This window comes from Muntiacus reevesi, chromosome 22 (genome assembly GCF_963930625.1).
Source record: "Muntiacus reevesi chromosome 22, mMunRee1.1, whole genome shotgun sequence".
Classification (NCBI taxonomy): Eukaryota; Metazoa; Chordata; class Mammalia; order Artiodactyla; family Cervidae; genus Muntiacus; species Muntiacus reevesi.
Genome location: NC_089270.1, coordinates 30499254 through 30518601, shown reverse-complemented (window position 1 = coordinate 30518601; position 19348 = coordinate 30499254). Strand labels below are relative to the sequence as shown.

General features: G+C 38.2%; 1 pseudogene; it reads right to left on the bottom strand.

The window, feature by feature from the left end:
* LOC136152739 (UDP-glucuronosyltransferase 2A3-like) overlaps nucleotides 1–19035 on the bottom strand; it is a 34601-nt pseudogene extending 15566 nt beyond the window's left edge.
* Nucleotides 19036–19348: the final 313 nt, after the last annotated feature.

Genomic DNA, 19348 nt, shown 5'->3' with positions numbered 1-19348 from the left:
AGCAGGCATGGCCGGAGCAGAGCATCACTAGTGCCATCAGAAATTATCTGGGGGCGTTAACAGACAGAGGGACTTAACATCTCAGCCATGCAAGTCCTCTAAATTCTGTTCAGATCATCCTGCTCTGCCCCGCATGACCGACAGGTGGCGCACAAACTCTCCTTTCTTCTGTGTGGGTAACCCCGCTCACATGTACTTGTAGCCGGTCCTACTTCCTGAGCTGGTTGAGAAAGTGAAAGTGACAGTGAAGTGGCTCAGTTGTGTCTGACTCTTTGCGACCCCATGGACAGTAGCCTACCAGGCTTCTCCATCTATGGGATTTTCCAGGCAAGAGTGCTGGAGTGGACTGCTATTTCCTTCTCCAGGGGATCTTCCCAACCCAGGGATAGAACCCGGGTCTCCTGCGTTGCAGACAGACGCTTTACTGTATGTATGAGCCGTTTAGTTTCAGAGAACTAAAAGTTGAAGAGGAACATATCAATACAAGAGAGGTAGTTTGCAAATATTGAGATTAAGTAAAACTGTTTACTTTTTTTGGAAGGTCTTCGAAAGTGCCACTGTAAGTGAAAAATAGAAAAAAACACAGGACGAGTTTAGACAGAATGTGAGCGTTAAAAGGCATTAAAACAAACATGATTACTATGTAAATTTACTTGTCATGAGGGCATCTGAACTCTTAAGTTTCAAATGTAATATTTTCCAAAAATATAATTAGCTTTAAATTTTTATTATCTGCTTTTTGACTGATTTGCTGTGTTTTTCCCTTCCCTCACTTCCTTCTGTCCTTTCTTTTCCTCTCATTTTCTTTCTTTCTGTCTCTCTCTCTCTTTTTTTAGGTTGTTTGAATCATTTATTGAATCTGTGCTTCTTAAATCACTAGTTCAGTTCAGTTCAGTCGCTCAGTCATGTCCAACTCTTTGCAACCCCATGAACCGCAGTACTCCAGGCCTCCCTGTCCATCACCAACTCCCAGAGTTTAGTCAAACTCATGTCCATCAAGTCAATGATGCCATCCAACCATCTCATCTTCTGTTGTCCATTTCTCCTCCTGCCCTCAATCTTTCCCAGCATCAGGGTCTTTTCCAATGAGTCAGTTCTTCGCATGAGGTGGCCAAAGTATTGGAGTTTCAGCTTCAGCATCAGTCCTTCCAATGAACACCCAGGACTGATCTCCTTTAGGATGGACTGGTTGGATCTCCTTGCAGTCCAAGGGACTCTCAAGAGTCTTCTCCAACACCACAGTTCAAAAGCCTCAGTTCTTCTGCGCTCAGCTTTCTTTATAGTCCAACTCTCACATCCATACATGACCACTGAAAACACCCTCGCCTTGACTAGATGGACCTTTGGGGAAACAGTGGAAACAGTGACTGACTTTATTTTTCTGGGCTCCGAAGTCACTGCAGATGGTGATTGCAGCAATGAAATTAAAAGATGCTTACTCCTTGGAAGTGTTAGGTAGTTAGAATAGGGAAAAGGAGTCCAGAATGGCAGTGGCTAAAAGACCTGGAAGGAAAAGCCCACGAAAATAGAACAAAGGAAGGTTCTTGGAAGGAAGGTCCGAGGACCGGGGTGAGAACCTCAGGTAAAACAGACTACACTCCTGGCTGGCCCAATTTACATAAGACAGGCCCAGGGACAGAGAAACTTATAAAAAGAGGAGCCAAAGCCCTCTTCGCTCTCTTTCTCCTACACAATGGGGTGCTCGTCTCTTTGCGTCTTTGGATCGACGTGCCCTCACGCCTCGAAGATGGATTTTCCTGCTGTTATCTAAATAAAATAGAGCTATAACACTGAGATGTAACTCTGATTTATTTAAGAGCTATAACATGGTCCATTCGAGACCTGAGCGCTATAACACGGTCTGTCCAAGACCCGAGAGCTGTGACCCGCCGAGGAGGCTTTAATGTCCGTCACTCCAAATTTTTATTGTGACGAGACAAAGAACCGAGAAGCATACACTCGCCTGACAGAAGGAAAGTTATGACCAACCTAGACAGCATATTAAAAAGTCACTAGAGGTAAAACTTACTTTAATAAGTGTGTTTATGGGGACTAAAGAAAAGCTGTTAAAACATTTCTTTTGTTAGTTTTCTTAAATCATGCTATTCTAGCCCATTTCAATGTTATATAGATACTGTCAGTTTGGTATTTAAGGGGGGATGAGATAGAGGATTTGCTTATACTCTATTATTTAATGAAGTATCTTGTTAGTGAGAGGGTAACAGGCAGGAAGGCCAGGAGTCTCTAAACACGGGAAATAGGCTGCAAGTGTCAGACGTATTTTATCTCTCTCTTAAGTAGCAGGACTGACTTCCCTGGTGACTCAGATAGTAAAAGCATCTGCCTAAAAGAGGGAGACCCAGGTTCAACCTCCGGGTTGGGAAGATCCCCTGGAGAAGGAAATGGCAACTCACTCCAGTATTCTTGCCTGGAAATTCCCATGGACAGTAGAGCCTGGGGCTACAGTCCTTGGGGTCCCAAAGAGTCGGACACAACTGAGTGACTTCACTTTCACTTTAAGTGGCAGGAGGAAACATACAAGTGTTAGATTTTTCCCCCTTCTCCATACAAATTTAACAAGAGATTTCTCTTAAAATTCTGTGTTGCCATGATGACACCTGGCTTCACCTGAACTTAACGTCTCTCAAACCTAGAGCTAACCAATGCGTTTTTCTTAAGCATTGTTTGGAAATGTTTGTCTTAAGCTATGTTAACGAACTAAGTATTTACCCTAGACTTGTCTTGTCTTGAAGACAAGACTATTCTTGTCTTCAAGTCGGTTTGCCTAAGACTCAGAACAAACTTGACAAACCAGTATGTTCTACTCATACATTGCGCTCCTAATCTATGTTAATGGAACTCTATATTTACTTGGAAACCTGCCTTTCTTCAAGATTCATGTCAATCGTTTTATGACGTTTATGGGTCACCTGGTGCCCATCACAAAATGCATGTTGTGAGTGAGGGGACTGGTGCCAGTCTCTGAATTTTGAGGCATTGCCTTTCTCTAATTAGCAGTCTGCTGGTAGCTATATAGCATCCGACTAAAGAATAGCAGGGGGGCACTCTTTCTGCCCCCTTCTGATGTCTATGTCAGAAGTTTTCTCTATCTCTTTTATACTTTAATAAAACTTTATTACACAAAAGCTCTGAGCTATGAAGCCTCGTCCCTGGCCCCGGATTGAATTCTTCTCCAGAGGCCAAGAATCCCTGTGTCTTTTGTGGTTCAAGCAACAACTGTTCATTAGGATGCTAATTTTTTGTTACATAATGTTTTCTTTTTGAAACTCTGCATGAAGAATTTCAGATTAAATACTAACAGGTAGCAAACTTTTTTAATAGAACAGCTAAAATTAACAGGCCTAATTAGTACAATTATAAAATTTTATGTACTTTAGTATAAAAATGTAAAGACAGGGTATTTCATGAATGGGAATATATGAAGAGTAGAAATCTAGAATAAACAAATTTAATCGAATGCAATAGAGAAGAAAATAAACACTGACAATAGTATTAGGATTTTTTATTATTTTAACTATATAAAGTTCAATTTAGAAAGATTAGGCTTCTATTTCTAAACCAACTACACTTCGAAGTCTAAATAAAGCCTAGAGAAATAAAGAATATTCTTGAGTGTGATTCCTCTCTATGTGTTACCTATCTTTCCCTGCACCTTGGAGCTGACACATGAGGACTTTTGGAACGAATCAGTACAAGTCATAAGATTTCAAACAATAAAAAGTTACTAGAATCTTAACATTTTCATCTCTCTTTTGTTGAAAATAAGTGATTTCCTAAAGAGATGTATTTTCATAATAATGTGAAGACTCAGGAGGCAAATGGTAAAATGTGCCACATATACATTTGAATGTTTTGAGATATTTTTACTTAAAGGTGGTACTAGTTCTGCTCAGCAAAGGATGAGTTACAACTTTCATCTGAAAAGAGTACTATTAGCTACACATTCTCTCCAGTTTGCAAAGTGGCTTCTCACCAGGATTGGACTTTGAACTAACCTTCTCTAGAATCTGGGTGAGGACTGAGGCAATGCGATTGACCTTTTCTTCTGTGAAGTTTGTGACCACTGACCCCAGAGAAAACACCACAATACTATATTTGCCTGAACTTTGAACAAATTCTTCCATTTCCTGCAGAGATAAATGTCTCTCTGTTACACAAGTGCAGGATCCTAGTGGGAAGAGGCTCTCTTACACCTCCAGACAGGCAGACTTGAGAGGTTTGTGAGAGACACTTAGACTGATTCTGCCTCTTGCCACATAGAACCATCTAGTCTGCTTAAGAGGAAATGTGTTTCTGAAAATGGTGGCTTAAATATATAATGAGTGTTTACACCTAAAGACATGGAACCAAACCATTATCCAAAGTGAATAAGTGACAAAAGCCAGATGTTCTTATGGTGTGTGTATTAGTCATGCAGTTGTGTCTAATTCTTGCAAGTTCATGGACTATGGCCTGTCAAACTCCTCTGTCCATGGAATTCTCCAGGCAAGAATACTGGAGTGGGTTGCCACTCCCTTCTGCAACGGATCTTCCCGACCCAGGGATCAAACCCAGGTCTTCTGCATTGCAGGCAGATTCTTTACTGTTGGAGCCACTCACCTCTCAAAATTAATTTTATGAACCACAGACCTGTTCACAAATTTGTAAAGATATTCCTTGTAAGGAAGCCCAAGAAGGGTTTCAAACTAGACTTTTAAAATTTGTAGCATACCAGTTTATAGCCAATATATTTTAAATAACTCGATCTAAATTCCTGTTATTAGTTCAGGATATTTTACTCACCTTTATTGCTTCACTTATTAATAGGGCTAAAAAGGATCTTTTAAGAAATGGAATATATGTGAATGTCATGCTCTAGAGATCTGTTATCTCTTTGTAACTATTTGTAGTCACCCTACAATTAATGTTTCTCAATTTAAAGCTAGTAAAATTACCAGGAAAAGGACAGTGCCATAAACAAATATAGACTGTTATTTTTAGCTTAGCTAATGTTAAGAGAATATCTGATATCCTAGAAATTGGTGTTTTACCATTTTGATTCATCTCCCTAAACAGTGATTGAAAAAAAGAAATTATACACACACACAGATGTATTAAGACTTACACACTTATACCATGTTTCATTAGGAGTCTTGATTTAACTTGCAGTGCTTTTCTATTCTGTGTTTAGTGACTGGCATAATTTTTTCATCGGAGATATAAGCCATGATTGGTATTCATATTACCCAAGTATCTATATTAATAATTGGGTTTGGAATAGAATCATTTCCCCCTCTTATAAAACGTGTCTGTTATTTTTCTGAAATTGCATGTGAAAAGTTGGGGGTGGGAGGATAAACATAATAGCATGGCATGGTATTATCTGGTGAGCCATGGAATGTATCACGCCTCTTTCTGTTCTTTTAACTATTTTAGATAATGTATTATTATCGCCAGTAATAACATTCAACAGAGCTTGTCTTCAGCTATAACTTGATTGGCATGAAAACTTATTCAGAATCCTGAAGTGAAATTTGTCTACTGAAAAAAGATGTACAACTTAAGAGTTATGAGTTAAGTTTTATTTGGGGCAAAATGAGGACTGCAGCCCAGGAGGCAGCATCTCAGATAGCTCTGTGAGACTGCTCCAAAGCAGCAGTGGGGGAAAGTCAATATATAAGGTTTTGGTGAAGGCGGGGTGGGGGGGGGTGGGGTTCAATATCATGAAGCTCTCAATTTACAAAAGATTTTTTGTTAGTCATGAGGGTCTGATGTCACCATGAAGGGATTTAGTGCTTCTCTAGATATGAGGAGATGTAAGGATTGAAATCATAAAATCTGTCCCTAAAAACATCCAACTATCTAAAGACCTGTCCCACCAGATTCCCTGGAGCACCGAGTGCCTCACTCCACCCTGAACTCCCTCGGGGGTTGTTGAAGGTCAACAGCTATAGCAGCATGGGGTTCAATCTCAATGGAGGCAGACGGCAAATGCCTTGTTATTCAGTCATTGGCAATGCTCTTGGTAAGTGCCAATTTGTAATTAACAAATTTAATTTAAAACAATTTTTAATGTCTTATTTTATATTGCAGTATCGCAGACCAACAATATTTTTATATTTTCAGGTGGGCAAAAAGGGACTCAGCCACACACATATATGCATCTGTTCTCCTCCAAATGAAGTGAAAATTTAAACTTCAGTATCAATGTTAGCCTTAACAGAAATCAGGAACTCTGCTGGGAATACCTCATAACCTGCTATCTCCTACGGAGATTATGCTCATTGACTTGTGCTGTGCTGCGCTTAGCTATTCACTCGTGGGAGCGACTTTGTGACCCCATGGACTGGAGCCCACCAGTCTCCTCTGTCCATGAGGATTCTCCATGCAATAATACTGGAATGGGTTGCCATGTCCTCCTCCAGGGGATTTTCCCAACTCATGGTTTGAACCCACATCTCCCACATTGCAGGCAAATTCTTCAGCATCTGAGCCACCAGGGAAACTCAAGAATACTGGAGCCTATCTCTGCTCCAGGGGATATTCCAGACCCAGGAATTGAACTGGGGTTTCCCATATCATGGGCAAATTCTTTATCAGATCATTTACCTACACCCAGGTTAATGAATATCTGTCTCCTCACTTCCTATTAATATAGTACAATATTCTTTCTAAGTTTACATCTTATTTCATTTTACTTCTAAATATTGTTTCCTTCCAATATTTCTGGCAGCTCATATTTATTCTTTAGTAACACTGAAACATGGATACATTATTTTCTTTTTCATCCCAAAATACCCAGATATTATGGTCATAAAGAACCAATTCAACGTTTAGTTTTCTCAGTTTTATGGTTTCTAATTTATGTTGATGACTCCCAATTTATTTCTTATGCTCTCTGATGAGACTGAAACTTTGTATTAACCAGACAGTTTCTAGAAATCTTCACCAGAAAATTCTTTTCACATCTTAAGGTGCATTTGAAATTGAAATCATTGTCATATCAGAAAACTTTTTTCAACTCTTTCCTGGTTGAGTAAAGTCGATTGCTCTCCAAGAAGCCCTGTCTGATTTCATGTCTTCAGCAACACTTAACTTCTTCTTCTTGACCAAAGTCTGTAGCAAGAGTCTGCTCAAGACTCATTAAAGCAACTTATCACTCAGCTGATCATAATAAATACCCCTATTCATAAGTCCATCATGCTTCTTAGGAAGACTACAGTGGGCTCCTTAGTGATTTCCAAGGTTCTCTCAATCTAATATCTGTAAATATATGAACACACTTATATTTTTTAACATGTCACTTGGAAGGCTTCATTCTTCTGCTTAAATATCACTGTAAAGGGGGGAAAAAGGCAACCTCATTCATACGAGACCCCATTAGTTTTGAAAATATATTTGGAGTAGTAAACTGAAGACATTCCACAGCATATCTCTTATTGATACATAAGCTTTAAAGGACAATAAAGATTTTATCATACAAGACACAAAAATAATCCCTTTACTGTAATAGATTTACCTTAGGTAATGGTTTGGCAGATTTACAATGCAAACCTCCTACAAACTCAAATTTCAGTAAGTATGGGCGAGGAAATTAAAAATCCCAATAGGTCCTGATGAGCCAAATTTCTGCTTTTCCCATGGTCTCACATAGCAAAGTGGGTCTTCCTGGAGAAAATAAAGTTTGCTCCAAGTCATTAGCATACATACTTGCTGGGGGAAAATTGCAACATTGATTTTCTGATGTTCTACAGGGGAAAACAATAAATGTGGTTTCTCTAGATTTCTTATCACATCTAAATGTTAAAAGGAGAGGAAATGTAAAGGAATAAGGAAGAAGGGAATCAGGGAGGGAAGGAACAAAGGAAAAAAGATAGAAGATGAAGGGTGGGAGGTGGGAAGGAGGCAGAAAGAATGTTTGGGTAGTGAAAGAACAGTAATGTGCAAAATAAAAATAAATTCAACAAAATCAAATAAAAATGCAATTCTTTGACAAAAATAAGTTCTTTCAGGAGATAAATTCAATCAGAAATTTTAACCACAACTCCAAGTACTTGTGGATTTAATACCCATTGTTTCTCCCCAGTTGAATACAGATGACAGAGTTCAGTTCAGTTCAGTTGCTCAGTCGTGTCCGACTCTTTGCGACCCCTTGAATCGCAGAATGCCAGGCCTCCCTGTCCAACACCAACTCCCGGAGTTTACTCAAACTCATACCCATCGAGCCGGTGATGCCATCCAGCCTTCTCATCCTCTGTCGTCCCCTTCTCCTCCTGCCCCCAACCCCTCCCAGCATCAGAGTCTTTTCCAGTGAGTCAACTCTTCACATCAGGTGGCCAAAGTACTGGAGTTTCAGCTTCAGCATCAGTCCTTCCAATGAACACCCAGGATTGATCTCCTTTAGGATGGACTGGTTGGATCTCCTTGCAGTCCAAGGGACTCAAGAGTGTTCTCCAACACCACAGTTCAAAAGCATCAATACTTCAGTGCTCAGCTTTCTTCACAGTCCAACTCTCACATCCATACATGACCACTGGAAAAACCATAGCCTTGACCAGATGGACCTTTGTTGATAAAGTAATGTCTCTGCTTTTTAATATGCTATCTAGGATGGTCATAACTTTCCTTCCAAGGAGTAAGCGTCTTTGAATTTCATGGCTGCAGTCACCATCTGCAGTGATTTTGGAGCCCCCAAAAATAAAGTCTGACACTGTTTCCACTGTCTCCCCATCTATTTCCCGTGAAGTGATGGGACCAGATGCCATGATCTTAGTTTTCTGAATGTTAAGCTTTAAGCCAAATTTTTCCCTCTCCTCTTTTCATTTTAATCAAGAGGCTTTTTAGTTCCTCTTCACTCTCTGCCATAAGGGTGGTGTCATCTGCGTATCTGAGGTTATTGATATTTCTCCCAGTGATCTTGATTCCAGCTTGTGCTTCCTCCAGCCCAGCGTTTCTCATGATGTACTCTGCATATAAGTTAAATAAGCAGGGTGGCAATATACAGCCTTGATGTACTCCTTTTCCTATTTGGAACCAGTCTGTTGTTCCATGTCCAGTTCTAACTGTTGCTTCCTGATCTGCATATAGGTTTCTCAAGAGGCAGGTCAGGTGGTCTGGTACTCCCATCTCTTTCAAAATTTTCCACAGTTTATTGTGATTCACACAGTCGAAGGCTTTCGCATAGACAGAGTAGTTCTAGCTTATTAACACCAAGTCAGCGCTCAGTGGTTTTTTTTAATTTTCATTCAATCTCTCTTTCTACTTTTCCTCTTGTTTCAGCTTTCACTGCTTCTTGTTCACTTTCACTGTTGAAGAATCTCACAAATATCAGCTTGCCTTATCTTGCTGAATCAAATATCACTTCATTGATTTGCCATCGTTTTCTCAGTAGGAAATCACTGAGTAACTTATACCTAATACACTTATACACTTAACACTTATTTGAGTGTTATCTCTCAATGATGTTTTTTGAAAGAGACAAATTCCAAGTATTCATTTTAGAGACTTATGGAGGAAAAAAATGTATGTGCAAGTATCCAGTCAATCACTTATATACACAGAAAACTTGTTTTACATCTAAGTAAAGAAAATTGAATGCTCCTTTCTTAAGGGTTCTCTTCAAAACTGGTGATCAAACTTTCCCTAGGGTGGATAGCCTGTTTTTAGAATGTTACTACTTTGTAGTGTTTGGATATATGTCTGAAGTAACATAGGCAATGGTTTAATTTGATAGTAAAGAGGCAATTTCCAAGGATATTGAGCTTGAAAATGTCAGAGATTGGGTGAGAGCACTGACTCAGTTTTCTTACCAATATGTTTATGTTCTTTTCATGGCTTATTCCATGTGTGTGACATCATGCCTTGATTACTAAGTCCTTAGGTAAAGTTATTGATTGAAACTGTAGACCACATTTTAAGAAAGACCAAGCTTAAAGTGTTCACTAGAATTCTCTATTTGAAACAGTTATGCACAGTGTGAAATGCAAAGTCAATCAAATGTGAAAAGAACAAAATTGTGCAAAAGTGTGCAAAATTTGTTATATAATTTCTAAGAAATTCTAAATGTCATACTGAGGACTGGTAAAGCAAAAATATGGAATTAAAATTTACTGCCAATCTTTTTCCTAGAATTATATCACACAAAACGAGTTATGAACACAGTGGAGAATTATATAAATAATTGATTAATGGGCACTAAGGCCTTCCAGGTGGTGCTAGTGGTAAAGAACCCACCTACTAATGCAAGAGATGTAAGAGACATGGGTTCAGTCCCTAGGTCAGGAAGATTTTCCTGGAGGAGGACATGGCTACCCACTCCAGTATCCTTGCCTGGAAAATCACATGAACAGAGGAGACTGGGAAGCTACAGTCCATGGAGTTACAAAAGAAACGGACAGCTTTTAGCAACTAAACAAAAACAACAATTCTCATAAAATGTGTTAGAAAGTATTCCCTCCACTTCTATCCTTTAAAAATGACTATATAGAATTAGTATAATTTCATTCTTGAATTTATTTTTGTTACAATGTATTTATCTCTTTTTTGGTTTTTCTCAGGATTTGCATGTCTCTGCTTATACAGGTCATCTATTCTTACATACTACCTACTTTATCCATTAGAGCTCTTAGCATATTACTCAGAGTTGTTTCAAATCCTTGCTTTGATAATTACAACATCCTTGGCATCTCTGGTTCTGATGATTGCTCTGTCTACTCAAAATGTGTTTTTGCCTTTTGATGTGCCCTGTAACTTTTTCTTGATACCCAGACATGATGTACTGGGTAGAATTGTAAATGGATTTTTTAAAATGTGGTGGTTAATTGGGGAGAGAAGCATTCTAGAGTCCTAAGATTGGTATCAGTATTTTACTGAGTCTAAGCCTCTGGACTCTTCACAACTATTTCTCATTTTTTTTTTCCCCCACTTTATATGGAGCAGGATGGTCTGGAGTTAAGATATCCTTTTTCCATGAAGTAGTCTAGAGGGGTCTGGAGTAGGGTGTTTCTCTTGCCCCAGGTCAGTTAGGCTCTGATAATACCCCCAGCACATTGTGCACCCATTAACTAGTTTACCCTGAGGACAGACCTTGTTGCTAAGAACAGTGTTGGTAAGAACAGCTATTCTGAAAGAACATCTTCTTTCAGAATACTTCCTTTCTGCCTCCCTTCACTGAAAGCAAGAGATTTTTTCCTGATATTTAATATGGAAAATTGATTGAGTTCCTGGAAGTAAAACTTACTATATTTTGGGGACCCCCATATGACTGGATCCCATTGGATTTTTCTCTCAGAATTATCCACAGTGAATCTCCAGCAATTCATCAATTACATTTCAGGTGTTCCTACCCAGGCACTGGTTCCTGTGGTGATTTCCCATCCTGAGTTTTTGCTCTTGAGTGTCTATTTAGATAATCTGAAATTCTCTGTTTATTCCAAAAGAATATACAGATTTGTTATTAGAATAAATGTGAGAGTCTGTCATTTCAATGAATACAAAAAAGATGAAATGACAACTGCAATTTTTGTGTATAAATAAAAGAAAATATAACTAAAATGTATACTTTGAGTTATAATCCTGAATAGTTATAAAAAAGATATACAAACTTTATATAATTAGAATTATAATGTCTTACTGAAATTCATTATAGTAAAATAAAGAGCTATCACATTCATTGATAGGAAATCAAAAATCATAAAGATGGCCATTCTCTTCAAATCAGTATACAGATTCCTTGTAATTCTTACTAAAAATTCAAAACCCCAAGCTTCATGAAATTTGATGATTTTTGTAGAATTTTGCTTTTAATTTTTAAAATCCATAATAAAAGGGCAAAAAACTAAGAATAATCAAGGTACTCCAGAAGAAATACAAGGGGAGGGAGTATTACCCTTCCAAATATTTTGAGCAGGATGACCAAATAAGATGTGTCTTAGGTACTCTCCCCAGCAATGATTCGGTGTTTATCCACAGATGCATGTATCTTTGTAGGAGCTCTGGGATCCAGATAGGAGATTGTGAAATTTGAGTGCACTCCAAAACAGAAAATGACATTTGAGAAGGGAAGTTTGCAATAAGGTTACAGACCCAAAGAGTGTGTTCCTGACTGCAGACATGGCAAAAATCTCTGTATCTCTGAGAACTCAGGTACAGGCTGTTTCTTTTTGATTGTATCACCAACACCACGTGCCAAGGCACACAAGGAGAGTCATTCCCACCTCCATGTTGAGTAATAAACGTCCAGACCTCAATACCAGCTCTGGACCTTGAAGTGGCCCATGAACTGGCTAAAGCCTTGTATAAAAATTTACTCAATCTCCGGAATAACCAAGGGAATCTAAATAAAACCTAAGATGCCATTTCAGACCCATCTCACTAACAAAACTTAAAAAAAATCATTTCTTGGGGGGATTACGGAATTAGAACATGGAGACAATGGTTGAACTTTGTAAACATAGTAAATATCATGGTGCATGGGGGAATTTTATGGTATGTCAATTATTCCTCAAGATGACTGTTACTAAAACTCATTCAATAATATGCTAAAAGTAATGATTTGGCACAATGAGGACCAAAATGCTGTGTTGGCTAAGGCAAAAATCTGTATAGACTTGGTGGAAGTACAATTTCTTTGGAGAAAACTCGAAAATTACCTAGTGGGGGAAATATAGATATAGATATACAGTTTATATCCTATTAGTACTATTTCTCTTCTACAACAGAGTACATGTACAGGAATATTTATAATAGTCATGTTATATAAAATATTATAAATAGTTGTCCATCCACAGAATGTCATGGTATAATCACACAACAGAACACTATCCGTAGAGCTTAAAAAAATAAGAAAACACATGATTGCATCTTTAAGAGTATTCAGCATAACTAGCACATCTATGATTCTATTTGTATAGTATTTTAGAAAATCTAAACAGTAGAGTGTTGAGGAAGTCACATATAATGATAGATATAAAATTTCTAAGAAAATGTTCATGAAATTCAGATTTGTAGTTTCTTTTGGAAGAAAGGTGTTCTTAAGAAACTGGCAACAATTTATTTCTTAACTTGTTTATAGGACATACAGAAGTTTATTTCATCGTTTATTTTAACTATATACTTGTATTTATTCACTTTGTATTGGTTTGATATTTCTAAAATCTGAAACACATATATAAAACTTTAAAATTTTATAAAATATTTTATGTTGGTATAAATTAATTACAATTTCAAAGTCAATTAATGAGTTAAAAAGATGTTTGTAATACATATCATTAAAAAAAGGCTTTAAAATCCCTAAATGCCAGACCAGACCAGTTAGAGATCAAAAAGATAAATAGCCCATAAGAAAATGAAATAATCAGGCTTCCCTGGTGGCTCAAATGGTAAAGAGTCTGCGTGCAATGCAAGAGATGGGAGTTCAATCCCTGGGTTGGGAAGATCCCCTGAGAAGGGAATGGCAACCCATTCCAGTGTTCTTTTCTGGAGAATTGCGTGAACATAGGTGCCTGGTGGGCCACAGTTCATGTTGTCGCATAGAGTTGAACACAACTAAGTGACTAACACACATATGTAAAGTTCTGAGGATAAGAGCTAAATGGTTCAAAAATTTTAGAGGGCATTGTGGCTGAGATAGAAGTACAATGAGTTTAGGGTAACAGTTTTTTTTGTAACACCAGAGCTAGAAAATTTTAACTATGGCTTTCACATTGGACCAGTTCAATGATCTGTTATATCCATTCATATGAATATTACTGCATCAATTTAAAGAATAATGTAGATTTTAATATGTTGTGAGTAAATTTGTCAAATCCATATTAAGTGAAAAGATAAAGATGATTAGTCATTATCCTTATTGGTAAAAAAAAAAAAAAGAATATATATACATGTTTAATAATATTTAGACAATATCTTGATGAAAAGACAAGAAAAGTTAAAACTTCTTGTATAAGAAAAACATGAAGCCAATTATCATTCATTATATATGCTTTTGTTCTATTCAATTTTTTTAGCAATTTCTATTAGCTATGTTTACCAATGAAATGATACTCATAGTGCATTCAGAAATGCTTAATAAAGAACATGATAGAGTATAGCAATGAAAATCAATGACAGTGTGAAAGTGTTAGTTGCTCAGTCATGTCTGCCTCTTTGTGACCCCATGGACTGTGACCCTCCAGACTCCTCTGTCTATGAAATTCTCCAAGAAAGATTACTGGGGTGGATTGCCATTCCCTTCTTCAGGGGATCTTCCCAACCCAGGAATCGAGCCTGGGTTTCCAGCATTGTAGGTGGATTCTTTACTGCTGTGCTATCAGGGAAGCACAGTGCTTACAGTAAAAGAAAGATCTGTTAAAGATAATAGAGTTGAAATTTTCCAATTGTTGCTAAGAACTATATTTGTTTCATAATATGTATCCATACGGAATCATATACCTTCCCTATATTAATGAGTAATACAACAAATATCCCACAAAATTATTGATTGGAACTAGGACAGCATCTCTAATTATCAGACTATATTCCTAATTCTATGTTTTACATGTATTTCTGAAAGAAGAATTGAGGTCAAGGCCCTGGTCTTATTTACGTTGAATTCATAGAGCTTAACTCACTGTCTATACCAGGAAGTGTTTATTGGTTGTTAAATTATTTATTGTGAAATAAATGCAGTGCAAATTCAAAATCATGTGTAAGGCTAATGATTTTTAAGTGCTTTTTATTTTTTAAATCTTAGCTCTATTAAACAATATATCTATTAAAAATCAAAATTATGGACTGAATTATGTTCCTCTAATATTCATGTACTGAAGTCTGAGAGTATTTGAAGGTAGGTCCTTTAAGGAGGTGTGTGTGTTAGTCACTCAGTCGTGTCTGACTCTATGTGACCCCGTGGACTGTAGCCCACTAGGTTCCTCTGTCCATGGAATTCTCCAGGCAAGAATACTGGAATGAGTTGCCCATTCCCTTCTCCAGGGGATCTTCCCTACCCAAGGATCAAACCCAGGACTCTTGCATTGCAGGCCGACTCTTTACCATCTGAGCCACCAGGGAAGACCAGCACTTATTTTTAAAGAGAGAATTAAAGTTAAATAAGTCCATAAGAATGACTCCTAATCCAATATGACAGGTCACCTTATAAGACATAGAGACTCAAAGGGTGTGCACATTTAAAGGAAAGGCTACGCGAGAACACAGCACGGTGCACACCTACAAGGCAGACAGGCAGGCTCCAGGGAAAGCAGCTCTGACAGCACTTTGTTCTTTAACTTCTAGCTTCTGGGTCTGCGAGACACTGAATTTCTTCCTATACCACCCAGTCTTTTAGATTTAGTTAGAGCAGCCCTAAGGGCTTCCCTGGTGGCTCAGAGGTTAAAGCATCTGCCCGCAATGCGGGAGACCCGGGTTCAGTCCCTGGGGTGGGAAGATCCCCTGGAGAAGGAAATGGCAACCCACTCCAGTATCCTTGCTGGAGAATCCCATGGACAGAGGAGCCTGGTGGGCTACAGTCCACGGGGTCACAAAGAGTCGAACAGGACTGAGCGACTTTACTCACTATAGCAGCCTTAAAAAACTACTACATTAAGGAAGTTAAATTAGTTATTATTTCTAATATCCAATAGGATCTTTTGTTAGTTCACGTTTCTTCATGACCCTCAAAAATATTTGGAGTGATAAAAAGTGCTGAATAGGGTGTGGGGGAAAAGGAAACTTCCTACACTCTTGGTAGGAATGTAAGTTGGTGCAGCTGTGGAAAACAGTATAGAAGTTCCTCAAAAACCTAAAAATAGAATTATCATATGATTCATCAATCCTATTCCTGGGGATAAATGGGAGAAAATTATAATTCAAAAACATACATGCACCCCTATATCCATAGAGCACTATTCACAATAGCCAGTTCATGGAAAAACCTAAATGTCCATCAACAGATGAATGGATGAAAAAGATGTGGTACCTATATACAATGGAATACTACTCAGTCATAATAAAAAAGAATAAAATAATGCCATTTGCAGCAATATGAATATGACTACAGATTATCATACTAAGTGAAGTGAGTCAGAAAGAAAAACACGAACACCATATGATACCACTTATATGCAGAATCTAAAGTATGATGCAAATGAACCTATCTATGAAACAGAAACATTCACAGAGAGAGCAGACTTGTGGTTCAATGGCGGGATAGGTGTGGGAGGGATAGACTGGGAGTTCTGGGTTAGCAGAGGTACACTATTTTATATAGAATGGATAAACAGCAAAGTAAGTAAGTGTTAGCTAGCTCAATCATGCCCAACTCTTCGCGATCCCATAGACTGCAGCCCACCAGGTTCCTCTGTCCATGAGATTTTCCAGGCAAGGATACTGGAGTGGGTTGCCATTTCCTTCTACAGGGGATCTTACCAACCCAGGGATCGAACCCAAGTCTCCTGCACTACAAGCAGATTCTTTACCGACTGAGCTACAAGGGAAGCCCTGTAAAGCACAGGGAAATATATTCAATATTGTAAGATAAATTATAATGAAAAAGAAGACAAATAATGTATACTATGCAAAACTGAATCATTTGGCTATACAGCAGAAATTAACACAACCTTGTAAATGAACTATACTTTAGTAAAAAAAAAAAAAAATTGGAATGAAACCCAGCCTCAGTTGATGGAATCAGATATGAGCTAGATATGTGAAAATTGCAAAAGAAAATGATTCTTTATCAGGAAAGGCAAACAATTGCAAATAGAATATATGTAACTAGTGTAGTGAAAAATGTGCTCTTTTTAACATTTAGAGCTATAAACTCTTTTAAGTTTATACTTAATTTTTTAGGTTTCTGTATCATACTCTCCTAAGAAGTATAACAGGCTTCCCAGGTGGTTCAGTGGGTAAATAAAGAATCCACTTACAAAGCAGGAGGTGCAGGAGACATGGGTTTTATTCCTGGGTTGGGAATATCCCCTGGAGGAGGGCATGAAAACCCACTCCAGTACTCTTGCCAGGAGAATCCCATGGACAGAGAAGCCTGTGGGCTACAGTCCATAGGGTTGCAAAGAGTCAGACACGACTAAAATGACTGAGCATGCACACAAGAAGTATAACATACTGGAAACTTTTCAATATGACCAGCGATGATGAAGCAGTTCACATAGGACTTACTAAATTTTCATCCCAAATTTAAGAGAGACATAGAAATACAGGGTACTCTGGTCCAACAGAATGGTGGTATAAATTTTAATTCTAATAATGTGTGATCTTCAAAAATTGTAGAGAAAAATTCAAATAACAAATTTAATCCTGTTGCTAAAATAGCTCAGGTTTCAGTTTATTACTGGAGTCAGGTAAGGAGATTATCTTCCTCATTTAACAAACATTACACTCCCTTTACTGAGCAGTCCCTAGGACTGCAAGGAGATCCCACTAGCCCATCCTACAGGAAATCAGTCTTGAATGTTCATTGAAAAGACTGAAGTTGAAGCTGAAACTCCAACACTTTGGCCACCTGAAGTGAAGAATTGACCCATTGGAAAAGACCCTGATGCTGGGAAAGCTTGAAGGTGGGAGGAGAAGGGGACAACAGAGGATGAGATGGTTGAATGGCATCCCCAACTCAATGGACATGAGTTTGAGTTAACTCTGGGAGTTGGTGATGGACAGGGAGGCCTGGTGTGCTGCAGTCCATGGGGTCACAAAGAGTTGGACACGACTGAGCGACTGAACTGAACTGAGCAGAAGTCCAATGTCCTCCCATATGAAAACTCGCTGTGTGTTTGCACTCAATTGCTTGGCTGTATCTGAACCTTTGCAACCCTATGGACTATAGCCCAACAGGTTTTTCTGTGCATGGAATTTTTCTAGTAAGAATCCTGATGTGGGTTGCCACTTCTTCCTCCAGGGTATTTTCCTGACCCAGGGATTGAACCTGCATCTCCTGCATCTTCTGCATTGCAGGGAGATCCTTTACCACTGAAAGCTCAGTGTATTAGACTTACCTGTGATATTCTGCATGTGACAAAAAATACATCTTTCATTGGATTGATACTTATTAGCAAGTTTTATATTTCATTTTGTTTTGGTAACAATATTTTAGGTATTGAAGTATTCTACAAGATAGATGACTGTAAAGAAAGCGGAACCACAGCAAGACATTTCTTGCCTCCCTTTCCCAATTAGTTACTGAACCACAGTTCATTGATATTAATTGTGAAGATTTTGGGGAAGAGACAGTTTGAAAAAAATATTCCTTTCATCTTCCTAGACTTTTTTTAAACCTCCTTAGCTTTTCCTGATAACTACTTTAGAATGAAAAGCAGAGTCCCTTACCTAAGACTTCACTTTAAAACTAGTCCCAAAGCTGAGTGTCATGTTGTTGGAGCCAGAAGTCAAAGAAAATGGAAAGCATTAAATTTTGTACCCTTTGCAGAAAGGTCATTTTGTATATTAGTCCTGCCATGTCAACAGGCGCATAAGAAGGTGAGGATGGAATTTGCCCACAGTATTTCTCCATTGTGCCACCCATGGAATGCCTTAGTGTGTATACAGAAGGGTTTCCTAGACTCTCAGCAATCAGCTCTCCACAGGGCATCATAGGGTCTATAATCATAACATTGTAGTTGGTGTCCTGGAGTTTCTTCAAGATTGTCCAGTTGACAGCACTCTCACAGACAAGTTTTAAATATCCACTCATTTGAAGAAAAAAATTCTTGCAGATTTTGCTGACTGCCAAGGTGACAATGAAGGCATGACGTTAACTGATAGATCTAAAAAGTCATTTAGTCTGTTTTCATTAGCCTTTCTGTCCTGTGGCATGGGGAGAATCTTTAAGTTCATGGTGGAAGGCTTGCTGTAGTCAATGATAAAATTTTGTGGAGACACCAGCATAGTCACTTTGTGGCCTCTTTCCATGAGTTTCTCCAGAATAACCTTTAGATTGAGCCAGTGGCTCATGTCACGGGTCAACACCAAAACTTTCTCACAGAATCCACAGCCAGTATAGCAGAGCTACAGCAATAGAATTGCTGAAACCCACTTCTCAGATGCCATAACAGCAGCTCCCTCACACACTGCTCTGCAAAGGATGAATGTTTGCTGGGCCCAGAAGTGAACTGGCAATTTAGACATAGATCATGTTAAAAATTAATTTCTGGAGTTCGGAAATGGCACTTACATGCAGAGAACTTTGCCAGTTGTTAATTGGCACAGTATTGTATAGTATTTATTCAGGAATAGATATGTAATATGTATATATTTTGGAGGACATAATTTTGACATTCTAGGAGCTCACTTTAAGTGGGTTAAAATAGAAAAATGATATTTTTAATTGACAATTTTAAAGTATAAAAATTCATTTTAGTAA